This window comes from Aedes albopictus, chromosome 2 (genome assembly GCF_035046485.1).
Source record: "Aedes albopictus strain Foshan chromosome 2, AalbF5, whole genome shotgun sequence".
NCBI lineage: Eukaryota > Metazoa > Arthropoda > Insecta > Diptera > Culicidae > Aedes > Aedes albopictus.
This window is the reverse complement of record NC_085137.1, coordinates 261,896,590-261,918,200: the sequence shown is the minus strand read 5'-3', so window position 1 is coordinate 261,918,200 and position 21,611 is coordinate 261,896,590. Positions and strand designations below refer to the sequence as shown.

Here is a 21,611-nt window from a genome sequence, read left to right as displayed (position 1 = left end):
AATTTGCTCTGAAGCGTGATCACTAACCGCGACATCAGAAGTTAGAAAATCAAGCCCAGTAATAATAGGCGTGCGCGAAAAATAAACGTAATGTCAGTTCATTGAGCCGTAGTCGTAAAAAGACTATTGGTGCGGACGTGAAGTTTGATCTGGATTACTGCCTTCTATCTGTCAGGGAATCAGTAATACAGAGCCCTAATCACAAACGTGAGATTTGTAAGACAAACAGACGTAAGACCACCGACGAACCGACGTGACAGTGGTGTTTCAAAACTGTCCCCCCTCAATTTAACGGTCGACCAGCAAAGCGAGCGAACGCTTCTGTCAAATCAGCGTAGACGCGAACCTCTTCCTATGTTAACACACGGGGGTTTGGTATCAAGCTAGCATACCAACGCAGGCCGTTATAGAGGTGGCGATAGTGTTCGGCTATTTTTCATCATGGCGTCGCGGACAACAAATTTGAATTTGTTTGTTCTAGCTGTCACGTCGGTTCGTCGGTGGTAAGACTCCCAACATTTTTCGATTTACAACATAGTCACGGAAGCTTATTTGACCAATGCTAGAAAGACTGAGCTTTACCATCCATGAACTAGGTGGCGGTAGTGAGCAAACGTCAAACTCGAACGAAACCGTTGCGAGTGCCACGTTTGTCAACTATCAAATTTTAAAATTGGTCGTTAAAGCGGTGTACGACAGGAATGATCAGGGTGTTACCAGCGGCGTCATGGTCGCAATTTTTTTCCGCAGTCAAGTTCGCAGATTGTGAACAATCCTCGGTACTCACTTTACGTAATTTATGTTTAGTCCCTTACTGTCAGAGCTGTCAGATCAGTGTAACACGCTAAATAAAATTTACACAAAAGGCAATTTACACGGAAAAAAATACACGGTTATAAATATTTATTGGGTACCGGACTGGTCACCGAGAATTTGATCGTTTTCTTTGGTACATCGAGGTCTTGAAATTAGTCTATGGTGTTACGTCTGTTTGTTTGTGAGTTTAGCGTACACATAATTGTCAAGTTTATGTTTTCCAATTGAAGTCTTCTCAAATGATTAAAAATATTCTATTCTAGACAATCAATTAGATTCTCGTTTAATCCCGACCAGGATTGCCCGCGATTCTCGACCCTGCATTCGAAAATATTACTTGGTATGGTCTGGCTTGGTCAAGCTGGGTCAGTAGCATTTTTACCGTACTATATATATATTTTGCAACTCGGCACTACAAAATCCATTTTAAACGACCAATTCTCCGCACTTTACCAACCAGATGAATCATACATAATGCAACTATTTTTTGTCGCATTATGACCTTAATAAAATGGTATTAAATGTACATATGTACTATAGATTATCATTTTCAGATCGTAAACAGAATTATAAATCGATGATACCACGAGTTATATCAATCACTGATGTTTTCATTTTTGACGTTTAAATTATAGACCGAATAGGTTGTTACCATTAAAAATTGTTTTTTCGCGAAAAAATTTTTTGGTGTTTCGCACATGTAATCAGTTTATCTAACATTTTATGCTACGACGAATAATAAAAATAAGGAAGATATATTGAATCGAATCTGCTCTATCGACCATGAAAGATTACACCCCTGCGGATTTGGTCGGATATCGACAAATTTGTCAAATGGTTTACTTTTGATGTTTTTTTTTTAAATTTTTTTGTGAGTTTGGTGTTTGAACTGCCCAAGTAACCATGCTGTTGAAGCTGTACGTACAGTGGCGTTTCACTAGTCGTTTTAATCACTACTCGCCCGAATTCACGCTTTTCTATTCGATTTTATCACGATTTCCGTTTCCTTTTTATCACACTTGTTCTAAAACATTCCGAAATCAAAATAAAATCAATACTGCATTGCCCAGTCCACCACAACTGTTAAAAAATGTGAACTACGACTCATATATAGGGTTTGTGTTCCATCAGTAATCTCACGCTCCCAATTTCATCCTATTCGAAAACAAGCGATTACGACACCGATTGATTCCGTTCTTTTTGTTTTCATGCGTGCTCACTTCTAACAAAAAATACAAAAATAAGAAACAAAACAAACAGTGCTTCATTCTTTTGTTTTTCGTAGGATGAAAATGGGAGCCACATGCTTAATAAGGGAACCAATACCCTATTACAGCTGAACGATTTTTAATGAAAAAAATACATTTTTCTCGTTTCACCAAATTCACGGTTTCGTTTATATCACGGTAAAATTTTTTTTGATCGTGATAAAACCGAAAAACCACTGTACTGCATAAACAACGCAATATATTGACATGCATTACGCTATTATGCTTTTGGTTGAAATCCAAAGTGACCGACGGTGCGAAAATTGATTTTTTGCAATTACGTGGCATAAGATTGCATTTTTCAATCGCCAAAACTGTGCCAAAATGGCCTACTTTTCTTTACTAGCTCAAGAGTGCCGAAAAGTAGTACTTTTCAGCACTGTTAAGAGTGCCGAAAAGTATTACCTTTCGGCACTTTTGCAGCGGTACACTTTTCGCAAGTTTTCCGAAACACTAATATTTTTCCGTGGTCTTATGTGGATGCGGTGGCTGCTTCTATGTCTTTTCGACAGATGTAATCTGAATAGAAGCTATTTCCATTCTGATTTGATCAGCCAAACAGACGTAGAGTGAGAAGCGGTAGCAGCAAACAACACTTGTTGACGACGTGACTCCGAGTACTTGTGACACTTATGAACACAGCCTACCTGATTGAAAAACTAACGCTTGTGCGGATGCTCACACGTGGTTTTTTTTTTGAGACATGTGGGGATAGTCAGAAATGATCGTACTCAAGGGTATTTTGTTGTCATAATTGCAAAAAATGTTGTATGCAACTCATTGCAAAACTCGATTTTTTCAGCACTCGTCGTATTTATCCAACTCGGCAAGCCTCGTTGGATAAATGTACAACTCGTGCTGAAAAAATCATCATTTTGCAACTTGTTGCATAAATAACTATTAACCTACTTAGAAATGACGTAACTCAATTTGGAGTAATGCATGTAGTTCTTAATTTGCTTAATACATACAACTAGTATCAACAGATAGCTTTATTTTAGATAACATTATCAAATGATCATTGACTTCTGAAAATATTGAATGATTACAAATACGAAATGCATCTTCCATTCGGTAAATAAATAACATTATCTGAAATTTTGGAACTAGAAGGTTTCGTTAGAAAGGTTTTAGTGCATTTGAAATTATGTGATTGTAAAAGCTTTTTATATCTTTATTATTGTTCGCCAAATTTATAGTAATATTTATTTCGCCTATCAAAACAATTGTTGCAAGTGCTATTATGTGCAGTATTAGATATAATCAGTTTCTTGATTACTCAAGAAATCGTGGACATCGTACGAGGGTGGATGATAAATAGCATGTATGTCATATGAATGTTCGTTGATTTTTGGTTGTACATGAACGTGATGCATACCATTACGTGATGCACTGCTGATTACTGTTTTAAGCGATAAAGTGAAGTCTCTCGAGTATACCAAAGTGGCCCATCCTTGTCGTTTTGAGGAGTGTCCTACTTGATGCTCGATTGGAACTATGGGGATGACAAAAAATTGACGTTTCTTCTATTTGTTTTATCCAGGCTCGTTAGAATAAAGTATTCCTGATATAAATAGTAAACAACCGGAAGACGTACTTTTACATGAAAAAATACAGTTATAATCTTTAATTTTATACCAATTACAATTTATAAAAATATAAATATATTAAAATTATCAAACAATAAATAATAAATAAAATAAACAGCTATTTTGAAATGATGGAGACGCATGGTCATTCCATACGCATATGCACACAAGACTTGAAATTTTCAAAAAATGTAAAAAAAAACGGCTTAAAGAGCATTTCTATTTTTTATATGTTATGTAAAAATAGTTAAGCTTTCATTAAAACAATTAAAAAAATGTAGTGGTACAACATTGTGAAAATCATAAAAAATAATATTTTGACGCTTTTTGCAAATGAAAGAATACAATTGTTTTTTTTTCACAATCAAGAACTAATAATCTTTTCATTCGTGAAAAAAGATTTCAAATCGGTCTATTGGTTTTAAAGTCATGACGATTTGAAAATAAAAAATAATGATAAATGTCGTTTTTTACCACCCTATTTTCAAAATGGCCACCCTAATGGCGAAACTAAAAATTACGGGTCTAACCTAGGGTCTAACTATTTTTGGTAAAGATCATTCTCACCGTATTTGAGTAATATCGGAGCACTTTTATTTTCGAGTCTATAAGGCAATCCATAACGACTTTTCGCAATGGGGGTGACCGCCAGAAATGTAAACACAGTGTGAGTATAACTTAACAAAGTTTCGTCAAGTGTCGTCGGTCCTTAACAAATTCCTTTGTGTTCACCAGAGAAAATAGAGAAGCGAATAGACGAGTGCACCGATGAACATTGAGTTCACTAAGCCTGAAAATTTTTGACAGCACAGCGGGGTCGACTCTCAGCAACTTCTACTCGGAGATGCATTACCAAAATGCGCTGATATTTTTTTTCTTTGATTTCTTACATGAATTTCCATTTAAAGTGATGCATATGCATATAGTTAATGCACAAGCTCATATTTTTGCAACTTTATCGCACCAGTTGCAAAAAATTAAACAAATATTTTGCTGGGTAGAACTTGTTGAGAGTCGACCCCGCTGTGGTGTCAAAATTCGCTGCCCGAATGAACTTCCAGCGGCACCGTCTATAGTGTGAAGCCAAAAATACCTTATCGAACCGTCAAACTGGTATCCTAATGAACAAAATCAACAAACCTTGACGATTGCAGCATAAGTGAAGATAAGTATTGCGTTCATTTCAAACATATTTTCAGAAAAGTTTTTAAATTTCACGAATGACAGTGTAAACAACATTGATTCCTTGAATGATTGAAAATTGTTCCATTTTGGAACACCAGTTTGATAATTCCTAGTTAATAAAACAATAGTATAAATAATTTTCAGATGCGGTATACGAGATACGTACTACCTTCGATGGGTGGATTAATCTGCTTTACGGCAGTTGCCAACATCCGAGTGATGAAATCAAAACAGAAAAGGTGTTGCCGTTTGAACGATTTTCTACCTATTTTCTCTGGTTTTCAACTGTCACCCCGATCATCGAGTGTCAAAAATACATGGTAAACAAAAAATATCAGCTGATCGCATCTGTCTCATGGATAGCCTTATTCTTTTTTCATGGAATGGCTGATAGGTATCCAAACCTTATTGCAGAAACCGTAAAACGGGATAACTTTGATAGTGCGACATGCATATGTGAATATGAAGCCGATCGAGAAACATCTTCATAATTATGTACCTACGTTTTTGGCTACGATTCCTTCCAAAAACACCCCACTACAATCAAATGGGAAAAGATATTGTAGGGTCTTAATAATAATATAAGCCAATTCCACTTGTTACACTACATTAGCACTTTCAGATCGGTAAGTTGGCAACCTTGGCGACAGACAGTTGTAGAGATCCGTGGAGAGAAACGGTAGGAGAATAACAGAGCGTGAGATAGTCGCGGACGCGTGTTTTGGATGCGGGTGAATTCGAAGCGAGGAATAAATGTAAGTTATCAACATCGACAAACTGTTTTAATTAGATTTCGAAGCCGAAACCTTACATTTTGGCGACGAGGATCAAAATTAAAACAATTTTCGGTTTTAGTTCAGGAAAGCGAGTGAAAAAGCGGGTTGTTGCGAACGGCGAAAATTCCGAGTACAGTGAGCGAGAAGAAAAAGGGGCGCTGCTTCTGCCCTTGACTCCCAGCAGAAGGTAAGCGTGGAGGTTATGTGCAACATGAAAAAATACTTTCGAAAAGCTTCGAAAACAGTGTTAGTGAGAATCATCGATATTGTTGTTGTTGTGTGTCTTTTATTTCACCATGGTGCCAATCGAGAAAACGAAGAGAACGTCACGAAGTTGAACGGGGAAACAAAGTGAGGTTAGTTTGGAATTGCAAAAAAAAGAGAAACCTATGCTAAAGAAGAGATGCTTGTGTGATGATCGGGGAATCGAAATATTTCGGTTATGAGAAAAGTGAAGGTTACGTACCAAGTGGAATCAAATCAATTGCACGCATAGCTGAAGGTGGATATTGCACTGTACTGAAATAGTATACCGGATGAGGGGCAATAGAGAAAATGCGGTTGTGTACCAGAAACAGAGTGAGAAAGAAGAAAATGGTTAAGTACCTTTTTTTTATTTTTGGAAATGCTGGGAGATGAGAAGAGAAGGTTGTGTACCACCGGAGCGATACTGGATATTTTGTGAAGGTCATGTGAAGTTCTGAAGATAAATGAAAAAAGCAGGAGGAGAGAGGTTGTGTACCACCAAAGTATACGTTCCTGATCAACTAATGTATTTTGTGAAGTCCGAGAGATATAGGTTGTGTACCACGAAATGATGTGCTCCTGATTGATCGACATTTTGTGCAGAGCAAGAAAGAGAGAGGTTGTGTACCACTAAGAGATGTGCTTCCGATCTATTGATGTATTTGGAGAGAGATATGGTTGTGTACCGAAAACTAAATAAATTAAACGTGAAAAAGGATAAAAATATTAAGCAAACAGTGCACATTTATATTACTTGGCTGTTGTTGTTGTTTTTTTCCCCTAATCATGCTCTATATTGAAGGACGACAGAACTTGATGTAGATTCAGGTGTTCTCATTGGGATGTTGCAGTTTTAAAAAGGTAAGTGGAAAATTTTATTTGATTCCTCTGATGGAGAAAGGAAGGCATATTCCAAATACATGACCAGGAGCAACATTTTTTATGCTATGTTTTTTTTTTTTCTTCAACATACTGGGTAATGTTGGGCTCCGTTATTTTCTTGATCCTGATATTTTTCGACAAATATTTATTTTGTGAACAAATATGGTAAAGTAAAAATTTTACTGGCACACAACAACAACAATGACGATTTTGGTTTCTGTGCACAATCATGAAGATACAGGAATCTCAATTTTGTTTACATTACTCCTTAATATTTCTAACACAGGATGAGCCTGCCAAGCCGTATCAAGCCATTCGATGTTAGCATCGAATCAAGTAAACTACCCTCCGAATGGGAGATATGGAAGTTGGACTTGGAGTCGTTTTTTGTTGCACAACGTATTGAAACTCAATCGGAGAGACGAGCACAGTTGGCGTACTTGGGTGGTCCTGGGCTCCAAGAATTGCTGCGCCATCTTCCAGGCGTAAACCAGGTTCCACATGTCGCATTAGATCCCCCTTTCTACGATGTGGTGATCAAATGCCTGGACGAGTATTTTGAGCCATTCCGTCGCAAGACATATGAACGTCACTTGTTCCATCAAATTACCCAATCTCCTGGCGAGCGGTTTGCCGATTTTGTTATGCGGCTCCGCAAACAGATATCAAGATGTGGGTATGATACAAATGTAGTAGATGAACTCATTGCAGACAGAATCGCGCAAGGCTGTGCCTCAGAAGACTTGCGCATTAAACTTCTGCAGAAAGATAGAAGCTTGGAGGAAGTTGTTGCTTTAGGAACAAGCATGGTTGAATCAGCCGAACATTGCAAAAAGTTTTTTCAACCTGCGCCATCCATCGAACCACGGGAGATTAACAAGATATCTGAACGGAACCCAAATTGGAAACCTCGAATCGTGAAACGAGAAGGCATGTTTCAGCCTCGCTATCAGTCTCGTTATGACAACCGTTCAACTGAACGTCAAACTGACCGCTTTATTTGCTACAGCTGTGGCCGCAAAGGCCACGTCCAAGGAAATGATCAATGTCCGGCAAAGTACACAAAATGCGCTAATTGTGGACGGCTTGGCCACTGGGCCAAAAGATGCTACTCTCGTGGCGATTCTCAAAAACGGCGCCAACAATCACCTGGAAGAGGGCTGCCACCGCCGAAGCGAATTCGTGCGATTACTGAAGAAGATGATAAACAGCAAGCATCAGACTACATTTTTTTCGCCATGGGTCGGAACGTATTTGAGTTCAAGGTTGGCGGGGTCAGTATCCCGATGACTATTGATTCAGGAGCTGATGCGAATGTGATTACAAGTGATGTTTGGGAGCAGATGAAAGATTCTGGTGTAAACGTTGTGGACATGACGAAGGCAGTAGACCGAACCCTTATTGCGTACGCATCGAACGAGCCGATGAAGATGAAAGGAATGTTCCGCGCCGAGATCGAGGCAGGGGGCCGAAAAGCTGTCTCGAAATTCTACGTTGTAGAAAACGGCCAACAGTGTTTGCTGGGGGACAAAACAGCGAAGGAGCTACAAGTATTGAGGATCGGACTGAATGTAAATTCGGTGCGTGCTGAACAGAGACAACCTTTCCCAAAAATCCGAGGAGTAACTGTGGAGATCCCGATTGATAACAACATCCAGCCTGTTCAACAGCCTTACAGGCGCCCTCCAATAGCTTTGGAGGAAGAAATTGGAAAGAAGCTTTGCACATTACTACAACAAGACATCATTGAACGCGTTGCAGAGCCATCACCGTGGGTTTCGCCGATGGTCCCGGTGACGAAAGATTCGGGAGAAGTACGTCTATGCATCGACATGCGTCAGGCGAACAAGGCTGTACTCCGAGAGACCCATCCTTTGCCTCTAGTTGAGGAACTGCTGGGATCGGTCAATGGTGCTGTACGGTTCTCAAAGATAGATATTAAGGACGCCTACCATCAGGTAGAAATTTCAGAGAGATCACGACCAATTACTACGTTTATCACTAAATACGGGCTGTTCAGGTAATGGGGGAAGTTTTGCGTATATGATTTTTTTTTTCGGATGAATTTGTTATTTCTGAATTTTAAATAGATGAAATTTCATGAGAACATCATTGTTTTACTTCCATTATCATTTTTACCCAGATATAAGCGCCTAATGTTTGGTGTAAGCTGCGCACCAGAGCTATTCCAGAAAGTTATGGAATCGATTCTTGCCGGACTTGAAGGAGTAGTTGTGTATCTCGACGATGTGATGGTGTATGGTACAAACCAAGAAGAGCACGATAAGAGATTGGCTGCTGCCCTGAATAGATTGTCTGAATACGACATTCTGCTGAATGATCGAAAGTGTGTATACAATGTTGATTCACTAGAATTTCTGGGACACGAACTTTCTGCAAAGGGAATTCGGCCGAAGGAAAGCAGGTTGGCTGCCATTCAGCAATTTCGGGCGCCTCAAAACGTATCCGAGCTACGAAGTTTTTTGGGGCTAGTTTGCTACGTGGGTCGATTCATACCACATCTAGCTTCAAAGACCGACTGCTTGAGATATTTACTTCGTTCAAATGTACCTTTCAAATGGACAGACGAGGAAAGTTCGGCGTTTCAGTCCATAAAATCTGCCATTTGCAAAATTCAGTGCTTAGGATTTTTCAACCCCAAAGACCGCACAAAGCTCATAACCGACGCAAGCCCGACTGGCTTAGGAGCTGTACTCCTTCAAGAAGACAAAAATGGTCAGACGAAGATAATTGCTTTTGCCAGTAAGGCTCTAACGGATCTAGAAAGAAAATATTTTCAGACTGAAAGAGAGGCACTATCACTTGTTTGGGGTGTCGAAAAGTTCCAATTATATTTGCAAGGCAGAAAGTTTGTACTGCTGACTGATTGCAAGGCACTCAAGTTTCTATTCAGCACAAGATCAAAACCCTGTGCGAGGATCGAGCGATGGGTTCTTCGGCTACAAGCTTACTCTTACGATGTGGAACATATCCCTGGAAACGCGAATATAGCCGATGCGGTTTCGAGACTATCTGTATCTTCTCCTAAGCATTTTGATGAGACAGCCGACGCATTTATTCGAAGTTTAGCCGAAAAATCGATGCCAGTCGCAGTAAAGTACGATGAAATCGTAGAAGCAACTCACGGCGACGATAATATTCAAAAGGTTTTGACTGCTTTACAATCAACGTCGACTGATGAGATGCCGAAGGAATTCAAACCATTTGGAAACGAGCTCAGCGGAATAGAAGGAATTCTTCTTCGAGGAAATAGGCTGATCATCCCTTCATCTCTTCGACAACGTGTTCTCGAGGCAGCACACGAAGCACATCCTGGAATTGCTGCTATGAAACGCCGTCTTCGTCAAAAGGTATGGTGGCCAGGAATCGATAAGAATGCAGAAGACTTTGTGAAAAATTGTAAGCAGTGCATATTGGTTGGTTCTCCAGGGGTACCGGAGCCAATTCATCGAACTAGGATGCCGGAAAAGCCGTGGACCGACATTGCAGTAGACTTTATGGGACCGCTTCCATCAGGTCATTCCGTATTTGTCATGGTCGATTACTACAGCAGATTCACCGAGGCGGTGGTGATGAGACAAACAACGGCAAAACGGACCGTAGACGCATTGCACGAAACCTTTTGTAGGTTTGGCATGCCCGAAACCATTCGATCTGACAATGGCCCGCAATTCATAAGCGAAGAAATGAAGTCATTTTGCGAACAGTACGGGATAAAACTTTTGAAGACCACACCATATTGGCCACAGGCAAATGGTGAGGTGGAGAGAGCCAACCGTGCAATACTTAAGCGGCTAAAAATCAGTCAACTTTCGCAAAAATCTGACTGGATATGGGACTTACGATCATTCCTTCTCATGTACAACTCTACCCCACATACGACCACGGGAATTTCACCATCAAGTCTAATGTTTGGGCGTATTTTGCGGGACAAAATTCCGGTATTCGCTGAGGAAGGTCGTGTTGAAGACGAGGAAATTCGAGACCGTGATTGGACAAACAAAATCAAAGGGGCGGAGTATGCAGATGCGAGGCGAAGAGCAAAACCATCTACTTTCCAAGAAGGGGATACGGTCGTGGCAAAACGCATTGTTAAAGAGAATAAGCTTTGCAGCACATTCGATCCGGACGAATGCAAGATAGTTAGTTTGAATGGATCAGAAGCAACTTTACAGTCTACATCTGGCCGACTTTTCAAGCGAAACATCGCACATCTGAAGCATTTCCCACGAAACGATCAAGCTGGAGCAAGCCCTACTGAAGAGGAAAACTTTTTGGCTGATGACGACATAGAGCCAACAAATGAAATGAATTCGAAGGCAGTACCGGATCGTCCAACGCGCATTCACCGGAAACCAGCTTACTTAGATGAATATCGGACATGAACAGTATGTAAAACAATAAAGTCAAGGGGGGATGTAGGGTCTTAATAATAATATAAGCCAATTCCACTTGTTACACTACATTAGCACTTTCAGATCGGTAAGTTGGCAACCTTGGCGACAGACAGTTGTAGAGATCCGTGGAGAGAAACGGTAGGAGAATAACAGAGCGTGAGATAGTCGCGGACGCGTGTTTTGGATGCGGGTGAATTCGAAGCGAGGAATAAATGTAAGTTATCAACATCGACAAACTGTTTTAATTAGATTTCGAATCCGAAACCTTACAGATATGTGTAAACAACCGTTAAATGTAATCAAAACATTAATATTTTATAAGCAATTTAACACTTTGTAAAATGTTTACAAATATTTATTGACTTTCATTCAGTTGACAAACGAGTATCGAGCAGCTGACTATGAATATGGTGAATAGGCCTGATCAGAAGACGTTTAAAATCAGCTGATTTTGGGAGCCTTTGACAGTTCTTCTATGAAAATGACATTTCAGCGGTTGCGCCTTTGTTCGGCAGTTGTAAACAGTGGCATACACGGACCTGTCAACTGAAAAGGCCTATATGCAGGCAAGTGAATGAAAATTGTCGCACGGTGAACTTCAACTCGTCTGCTCGAAAATTTTGCGCCCTGCTGATGATCATTTTTAGTATAGAATCGTGCCCAGAGTTCGAAAACGTGAAAGGAAAAAAATACAGTAGAGCGGAAATTTTTTCGTCTTTCCATACAAGATTGTCGATTTGAAATCGATTTTTGTTCTATTTTTAGGCAAAGTTCCTCCCTTCATACATTTTTTCCCGTACGCAATGCTCCGATTGAGCTGAAATTTTTACTGGCTAACATCTAATATTTCAAATGTACTTTGAGCTATCTCATTTTTTTTAAATTATTTTTTTCTAACTGAAAAAAATACGAGTCTTCATTATTTTTTGGTAATTTTGCTCATATTCAAGGAGATTGGCTAATATAATCACCAATAATACAAATCCCACTAATTTTATGCAAAAAGTGTGTTCAAATGGACGAAACATATTATATTTAGCTTTTTATTTAGCATCAAGATTAAAAATTGGTTGACCTCAGCGCTAGATATTTTTAAAAACTGTACAGCTCAATTTTTTGGAAAAACTCAAAAACTGTTCTACTTAAAATTTCTTGAAGCATGATCTTTATATCAGCACATATTTGTGCATCAAAAATTTTGGTCGTGAACTTTTACGATTTTCGTTTTATTTTGTTTACGAGTGTAATACAGCATTTAATCTGAAAAATATTTAAAATTCATCGTTTTTTTTATTTTGAAGAATTTTCAGCAAGACCCCATAATTTGATATTTATTTCTGTCCCCTCCCAATACAAAATCCAGCCAAAAATGTTTGAAAGGCGGGGGAGTCAAAAAGTCAAAATGAAATTTATATCAGCCTTAATACATCTTATAATACATATTAACGATTCCAGAAATAGTATTTATCTATGCGGATTTTCACCAATGCCTTCCAATTAAATCTGTGCGAGATACCCAGCTTCGGAAGTTGGGTATCTCTCATAGATTTTGAGAAAAATCCATTTTCAGTAAAAACATTTTCTAACGTTCTTCGACACCGGGAATGTTTTAGCACAGGAACAATTTCCTGCTGTCATTTGCTCATTGCTCAACCGTTAAAACGACAACATCCTGAGTTATTTCCAATATCACAACATAAGTTACACAGCGTAACAAAAATAAACTTTTGGTCTGTCTCAAGAGCAAACTTATGTGTCTCTGACAGATTTTGGGCCGTTGAATCCGAATCTGGGCTCAGATTTGCTCCAGCACGTCACAATTTTGAGCTATACCTCAATTTATAGGGCAAAATATGCGATTTTCGGCTGTTTGACTGCCAGCCATTAAGCATGGATTTTTTTTTAGCAATCGAAAGGTAAATTGGTCGAGTTCACATCTTAATTAACGACTCATGCAAAATATTTCATTTTACCAAATCAAATTTGATAGTTTTATGCGATTTTTGTTAGGTACGTATTTCCCATACAAGTCACCCTAGTTTCCATACTAACATAAAATGCTTAAATCTATCATATTTGATTTCGTAAACGAAATATTTTGCATGAGTTGTTAATGTAGATGTTAATTGATCAATTTACTGCTTTTGATTGCTTAAAAAAATATTTCCATGCAATGACTGGCAGTTAAAAAAGCCCAAAACCGCATGTTTTGCCCTTTAATTTGAGGTATAGTTCAAAACTGTGACGTGCTGGACAAATCTGAGCCCAGATTCGGATTCAACGGCCCAAAATCTGTATGAGACACATAAGTTTGATCTTGAGACAAACAAATGTTGCGCTGTGTTATCAATTTGCTCTCAGACATTGCTCGGGACTCAATCATCCGAACATCCTTTATAAAACGGCGTTATTGAAGATAGAATCTTTCAATCGGCGAGTACAGCCGCGCACATACATACATAAATTCAATGCATCACGATTTCCGTAAGTTGAATCAACAGGTGAATATTTAAAGCCACGGTTCAAGTACATTGCACCGTGGAAACTTGTTTCAATCTGGAATCAACTATCGTTTTGTGCATGCTTTGGAGTTTGCCAAAATCACACACATGTAGAAAAATATAATATTTGCTTTAACGCATGGGTTCTCAAATTATGAGTTTGGCCGATAAACAGCTATGCCAAAAATACTCATTTCTGGTTAAGGTTGGTAATATTATAAAAAAAAAATAAAAAATAAAGCTTGATTTATACTTCCAACTTATTTGAACCTTTCAACTTATTTCAACTTTAAACTAGTTTTGAGCTATTTATAAACAATTAACTTTGATATTAAGGACGCAATTAGTGAAGTACTAAATTGAGAGTAGTGAGTCGGATTTTTGTATGGTGAGATATCATATGATCAATTCTCCATTTCTGTAATAAAATGGTGCAAATAGCGTGGGTATTATGATTTCTTGACTAATTTGATGATGTTTGAGCGAATGTTTGGGTAACTGTGTTGTTGAATTTGCAAGAAATAAATATTAGAGCGACCCTTCCAGTCACTCTAATAAATATGTAATACAACAACACAGTTATTTAAACTTTTGCTCAAACAGCATCAAATTCGCCAAGAAATCATAATACCCCCGCTATTGCATCTTTTCATTGCAGAAATGGAGAATGGGGCACGTTCGGTGTAGTACTAGATTTGTAGTAATGAGCTGAATATTAGTATGGTGAGAAGGTCAGTTCTCTGTTTCTGCAATAAAATGGTACAAAAAACGTGGGTATTATGATTCCTTGCCAAATTTGATGCTGTTTGAGCAAAACTTTGGATGACTATGTTGTTTATGTTGCAAGAAATGGAGAAAGCAACAACACTGTTGCCCAAAGTTTTACTCAAACAGCATCAAATTAGGCAAGGAATCATAATACCCACGCTTTTTGCACCATTTCACTGCAGAAACGGAGAATTGACCTTCTCACCATACTAAAATTCAGCTCATTACTACAAATCTAGTACTTCACTGATCTGTCCTATTGATCATCATATGATATCTCATCATACAAAAATTCAGTTCACTACTTTCAACCTAGTACTTCACTGATTGCGTACTATGAAGTGCTAGATTTGCAGTAATGAGCTGAATTTGTGTATGGTGAGAAGGTAAATTCTCCGTTTCTGCAAAGAAATGGTACAAAAGCTCTGCGTGGGTGTTATGATTCCTTGTCCAATTTGAGCAAAACTTTGGAAAACTGTGCAGTTACAGAGACAAGAAATGGAGACAACAACAACACAGTTTCCAATGTTTTGCTCAAACAGCATCAATTTAGACAAGGAATATTAACACCCACACTTTTGGCACAATTTCCTTGCAGAAACGGAAAATTTACCTTCTCGCCATACAACATTTCAGGTCATTACTACAAATACAGTACTTCACCGATCGTGTCCTATAGGACGCAATCAGTAAAGTACTAGATTTGTAGTAATTAGCTGAATTTTTGTATATGTGAAAGCAAAATTTGGACTGTTTGTCAACCTATTAAATGTGCATCATTGGTACAAATTTGAGCTCGATTTGTTAATTTTTCGCGAAGCTAGAACCGTTCTCGTAAAACACTATTTTTTAGACAACTTATTTTTGTACTGTCATATCTCGGAAACCAGTGAATTATTCATGCTATGCTATGCTATGCTATGCTATGCTATGCTATGTCATATCTCGGAAACCAGTGAACCAAATCGAATGAAATTTTGAACGATTGTCATCAATATATTAATGCTTCACAAGTTTTTAAAACATAGGTACTCGTGGAGCCTCGTAGCCGTGCGGTTAATCGCATCACGCTAACCTGAAACTACCCATCGACTGGGTCGATTCGACCCGGATTTTCATGTTGTTAGCAGTTGTCAAAATCCGGGTAACCCGGAAACCCAGATTCGCTGAATTTGGGTAAAGATCTGGGTAATCGGCACTTTGTCACTTTTTGGCTTGAGAATATGGCAGCGGTCAGGAGAACGCTGGAAACTATGAATGTTTTCGTAAAAAATATGCCGATAAATGACGGGAAAACAGTGGAATTATTCCGGGGAACTGTTTTCCAGCATTAGGTAAGTGAATAGCACGTGGCAACTGAGAGCTTTTTAATCAAAATCTAAATTAAAAATAAATTAACAAAATCAAGGCCCCGGAGAAGCTGGGTATTGTTTACCCAGATTTTGCCACCAACATCGGTAACCCAGATTTGAGTAAAGGTGCCTTTACTCAGTTTAGAGTAACTGCAGTTTTGCTCAGTCTGGGTCGCTTTGACATCAATCTGGGTAACTGAGGGTTAGCGTGCACCATGCTGTGGGGTGAGGGTTCGATTCCCGCTCCGGGCGATGGAACTTTTCGTGAGAATAGTTTCTTCTCCGTATCCACTGGTGCATGCTCCATGTGTCCCTTGTCTAGTATTAAGTTTCATTCAGTCTGTGCAGCCTTTTGCTGAAGACGGTGTCCGCGTCTTTTTTTTTAAACGTTGAAAAAAGCTATAATGGATAGACACTTTTTGGGTCTTTATCGTCGTGAGAAAATATTACATTTTATAAAGTCATATCAAGTATCAATATATGTGTAGTTCTCGCCGAGACCGGCCCACTATTTACACCTTGTCTTCAAAAATGTTTAAGGTGGCGATTTTCTGAAAGTACTCGCTAAAAAGTAAGGAAAATGCATTCGGTTACCCAAACTGATGGGTTAGTAAGACCCACAACAATGTTTGCAGACCCCTCGATTTTAGTCAAATGGTGGCTCATTTAAACCGTTATAACTCGAAAGTTTCTCCAAAAATCACCTCAAAGCGAATTATTGTTGATAATCAAATGCACTTTCCTTACTTGTTTAGCGAGGACTTCAGAAAATCAGCACCTTAAACATTTTTGAAGACAAGGTGTAAATAGTGGGCCGGTCTCAGCGAGAGTTACCCATATATTGTTGATAAACGTTCAAAATTTCATTCAATTCGATTCACTGGTTTCGCTGGTTTCCGAGATATGACAGTTCAAAATTAGTTGTCTAAAAAATAGTGTTTAACCAGAACGGCTCTAACTTTGCGAAAGATCAATCAATCGAGCTCAAATTTGTACCAATGATGAACATAGGTTGACAAACAGTCAAACATTGAGATTGTTTGATGCACTCTTTAAAAAATTCCAGCATGTTGAACTTTTTTGTGAGAGAAAAAAAAAATGCCTATGCCAAACATTTTGGCAATCTCCTGGCTATCCGAATAATCATTACATTATTTACCTTTAAATGTATTGTCCAAAACTCCTAATGACAGTTCAAAACTCTTAATGAAAGTCCAAAACCAATTCTTTCACACTTTTTTTATTTCTTTTGAGCTAAAACATTTTTTGTAATGTTTTGTTTATTTAGGGTCTGGGACCTTTCGGGCAGGGGGGCGTATTTTGGTCCACATGACGTCAAATTGGCAAAATAGGTATTTTTTATTTCTTTGAAATTTAACATACTTGTTGGCTGGGCGAGTTTGGGAACCTCTGCGTTAGATGAAACGGTGTCGGGTTGACGCAGTAGTAATCGTATACTTTCACCCACGACTGAGTCAATACGAAGGCTCCCCCAACCAGCGAGTATGGCAGTAGGGTAATTCGAGGCAGGCCTCTGTGAATCGTGATCGCCGTTGCTGTTTGCAGCTGCATATGGCCTTGCCTTTCAAGTTGGTGGCATTCTGCTGCTCATCCGTGTGCGGTGCCGTAGTATAAGATATCTTATATAATTGGCTCGGATGCGATTTCCATGCATGATTAAGTGCGATGGTACACATTTATGATGCTTCTTTTTTTCGTATTGAAGGCAAGAAGCAATTGAAATTGCTGTTGGATTTGAATTTTCAGTGACTCTGCCATAATTAGCATCAATATTGACCAAATTGAACAAAATTTTAAGGTGAATTCAACTCTACTTTGTGAAGTACACTCGATGCATGCGCTTTAATAGATAGACATTTGCAACTAAATAATGGAGAAGGAAATGAGAACAACGTTCATCATGTGCCTATGGTATCAGAATAACATTTCCAATTATAAATGATTCCAATTATAAATGGATCACGTAGGAGTTTATAAATATGTTAAAAAACAGTTCACCTGTTCGTTCGTGAGCCAATATCCTAAAGCAAACTCATTTTTACACAGGGTATTAAGTATCAGGTATCAGTAGGTCGGCTCTAGAGGCACGTTCTCCTCCATTTGGGAAATTTGTACAACGCCATGAACACGAGCCTATTCATCATTTACCTGACGGAGAAGGGAAGGAAAAATAATACGACAGGGGAAAGGACAGGTAAGGGAATAGGATCGTCATACACGCATAAGCGTACCACAATGGGTTCACATAGCGTCCTGAAAAGGACACTGTAATAACGCATAAGCGTACCACAATGGGTTCAAACAGCGCCCTGAGAAGGGCACTGTGATAACGCATAAAGCGTACGGAAAGCCTATACCCTATATTAATCAAAAGAAGATCGTATTGCTTCTTATGGTAATTCCGAGAAGGTTTAAGGTTACTTTTTTGCAGTCTATCAGGTTTTAAGACCAAGAAGATATGGCATGTATGCGGCTTTGAAAGAAGTTTTAGTACTTAGTTTTAATACGTACTTAACAGTTCGCTTACAATAACATTTTTGTTTGGCAAAAAGGCAAGTAGATAGGTTTTATTCGCTGGATACTTATAAATCTACAAAATGTTTTGAAGTTGCTTGTGTCGTTAAAGCTGCTTTACAATATGAACTGCTTCAGTAAACCTAAAAGGGTTTAACGAATCCTTGACAAAACCCTAATAAATTATGTCTAAGTGCAGAAAGTGTTGGAAGGGGAATGGCGTTCAGTCTTTGTAGGAATAACTCAATGATGGATGAAAGCTTAAGAATCCGTTTTTGAGTTATTCCTCCAAAGACTGAACGCCATTCCCCTTCCAACATAATCACCAACAGTCGAAACTCGAAGTAAGTGCAGAAAGTATTAAAACTTTTACTTGGGCGTTCAAAATTTCAATAAGTAATGCTGGTAAAATGCATTGACGGTAAAATATAAACCATTTTATCATAAAATTTGCTGTATTGTGCACAGTCTACAATAGGAAATGGAAAAATATGATATCTGACTAAACGATTTTCTTTCAAATAAATACATTTTTCACTTAAAAATAAAATTCTTTATTTTCCGGGATCCCGGGAAACTGTTATCTTTTTTACCGTTTCCCGGAAAGCTGAATCCCGGCAAAATATTAAGCCCTAAAGTAGTAAGATACTTTATGTCTAAGAGACCGTCTTTTAATTACGTAAGCATATATGGGGGAGGGAGGATTTGGAAAATCTTACGCGCCATACAAAAATATTTAGATTTTTGAGGGGGGTAGCGGTGTCAAAAAATCGTTAAAAATACCTTACGGAATAAACGGACAGCCCCAAAGAAGTCAAGGAAATTTCCTTTACAAATAATTCAAATCACAATAACAAATAATTAAAAGACCGGAAATCAAAACCATCACCTTCAGCATAGTCATGCTGAATAAATACCCACGCCTTTACAGCTGTGACTATGGGGTCACCTTATGCTGTATAGTTTATTTTTTTTGTGCAATAAAAATCATCTGGTTTTTAAACCCGTTTACAACAAAAATCATCTGTATAAGTTATTTGTTCGCGAAGAAATAGTTGTTTATGTAATGAGTTGCAAAAAAGTAGATTTTTTCAGCACGAGTCGTACATTTATCCAACGAAGCTTGTCGTGTTGGATAAATATGAAGAGTGCTAAAAAATCGAGTTTTGCAAGAGTTCCATACAAAGTTTTATGCAATGATTTTTTTCATTATACAACTCATTTGAGTTGCATAATGTTCATAAAGCAACTCAAATGAGATGCCACAGTCATCATTGTACAAAAACAAAAACACTGTAACGCACCTCTTTCTATCTTTGAGCTATAGCTATATAAAAGTGTTTTTATAAAACTTGATACGAAAAAACATACAAGATTTAACAATATTTCTGCACTATAACATTCAAAACCGTCAAATCTGCTTTTGCTTTTGTAAATCCGAATCTTAGTCGCAATAATGTGTTTTAGCAGAATTGAATGAAACAATCCCATGTTGTTGGTGGGTAGTGTAATCTGAAACTATGTGGTCATTAGAACTGTCTAATAGCGTATGTGTGCCATCAGTAATCTCATGCTCCCATATTCATCCTATTCGAAAACAAGTGATTACGGCACCGATTGATTCCGTTCTTTGTGTTTACATGGGTGCTCAGTTCTAACAAAAAATACAAAAATAAGAAACAAAACAAACAGCGCTCCAATCCCTTGTTTTTCGTAGGATGAAAATGGGAACCACATGCTTAATAAGGGAACCAATGCCCTATAAAGAGAAATAATACAATATTTTAGCTTTTTTTAATTTGAAACATGATGATTGTTTATATTAAATTACAGTACCTGTGACTGACAGTCCATTCAAGAATATTATCGCATTTTCGTGAAGGTACACAGGACAAAAACTGTTTCGTAGATCAATGCATCTTGTTGGAATTGATGTCTTTCCGTAGGATTCAGGCAGAAGAGAAAAGCTTCAATGTGATTCTCAGCCGTAATCACTTTTCACAGATATAATCAACGTGGTGTGAGAAATTATTTGATCGTTTACATGATCTTTTACTTTCACTTTCTACAAACGCACTTAGCCCCAATGTTTATTGCCAAATTAGACTTGCAAAGACTTTGGAAATAGCGAGTGGTTTAAAAATAAATTGCGTCTAGCATTTCGACCTTTTTTAATGACTTCTGGGAGATGCAAACTATCTGTACGCGTGCGTTGTAAAAATCGATAAGCAGAGCAGTTTGGATTTTTACAACCCTGAAATGTAAACAAGTGAATATTGAAGGCAGTTATATCGATGTAAATAGTTTCAAAAGAAATCAATCAACCCGAATGTAGGCGACACTGAGATTCAAGCAATAAAGTTATGAATTTACATATTTTATCCTTGACTCTGTCAAAGTAGTTTACCTTTTTGTGATAATTATTGCACATGCATCTAGCTCCTGAATTTTGACATGTTGATAAACAATCCTACAGCTGTATTTACGATTGCCGACTATATATGCATGTATCAGTAAGTAAATTAGTGCATGAAAAGAAGAAATGATGTTGATGATCGAAAGGTACTGACGAAGACAAGGTTTAAATTGTTTTACATGATTTGTACGTAGAATGCTGAAAGGCTTTCATGTAAAATGTATTTTCATATATAGAAATACATACAGCAAATTAGCAATCTAGCGCCTTGCGTTCATAAATTTAGCAAATTTAGGATCCATTGTGGAATGCAGTGATTTAAAAAAAGCCCAAGAGTCCAACGTAATGACATAACACTAACCAATACAAATACGTAGATAATATAGTTTAGTGCAATACCTACCAACACTCATGATAATAAATCCAAACAAATTGAATAAGTATGTGTTTCATGCACTCACGTGTGCACTTGAGCCGCACGTGATTTTATTAACGTTTCTAAAGGGTTGATGTTCATGGGACCCAAGACATTTCAAAATGTCAGGTAAAATTAGACACTTTTCAGTCTGCGCCCATGTAAAGTGTATACACTGAAGTTTTTTCTACGCGGTCCGTCCTAGGGATCCTAGGGGTCTCCAGTTAGCCTAGTGGTTAAGGCTATGGATCGCCAATCCGGAGACGGCGGGTTCGATTCCTGTTCCGGTCGGGAAAAATTTCTCGACTCCCTGGGCATAGTATATCATTGTTCTTGCCACACAATATATACTAATTTATGCAATGGCTGGCAAAGAAGGCCCTCCAATTAAAAACTGTGCAAGTGCTCAAAGAACACTAAGTTGAAGAGAGGCAGGCCAAGTCT

General features: G+C 38.2%; 1 protein-coding gene across 2 annotated transcripts in view; it reads right to left on the bottom strand.

Annotated features, from left to right (window-relative positions):
* Positions 1-21,077, bottom strand: part of LOC109421517 (polypeptide N-acetylgalactosaminyltransferase 2) — a 54,687-nt gene extending 33,610 nt beyond the window's left edge. The window contains exons 1-2 of one of the 2 annotated variants that reach the window (XM_029872368.2): positions 20,744-21,077; positions 20,173-20,590 (exon numbers count right to left, since the gene is read on the bottom strand). The gene's annotated coding sequence lies outside the window, so the exon portion shown is untranslated. The remainder of the gene's footprint in view (positions 1-20,172; positions 20,591-20,743) is intronic. The other variant, XM_062851677.1, reaches the window with a different exon arrangement.
* Between the last annotated feature and the right edge of the window lie 534 nt (positions 21,078-21,611).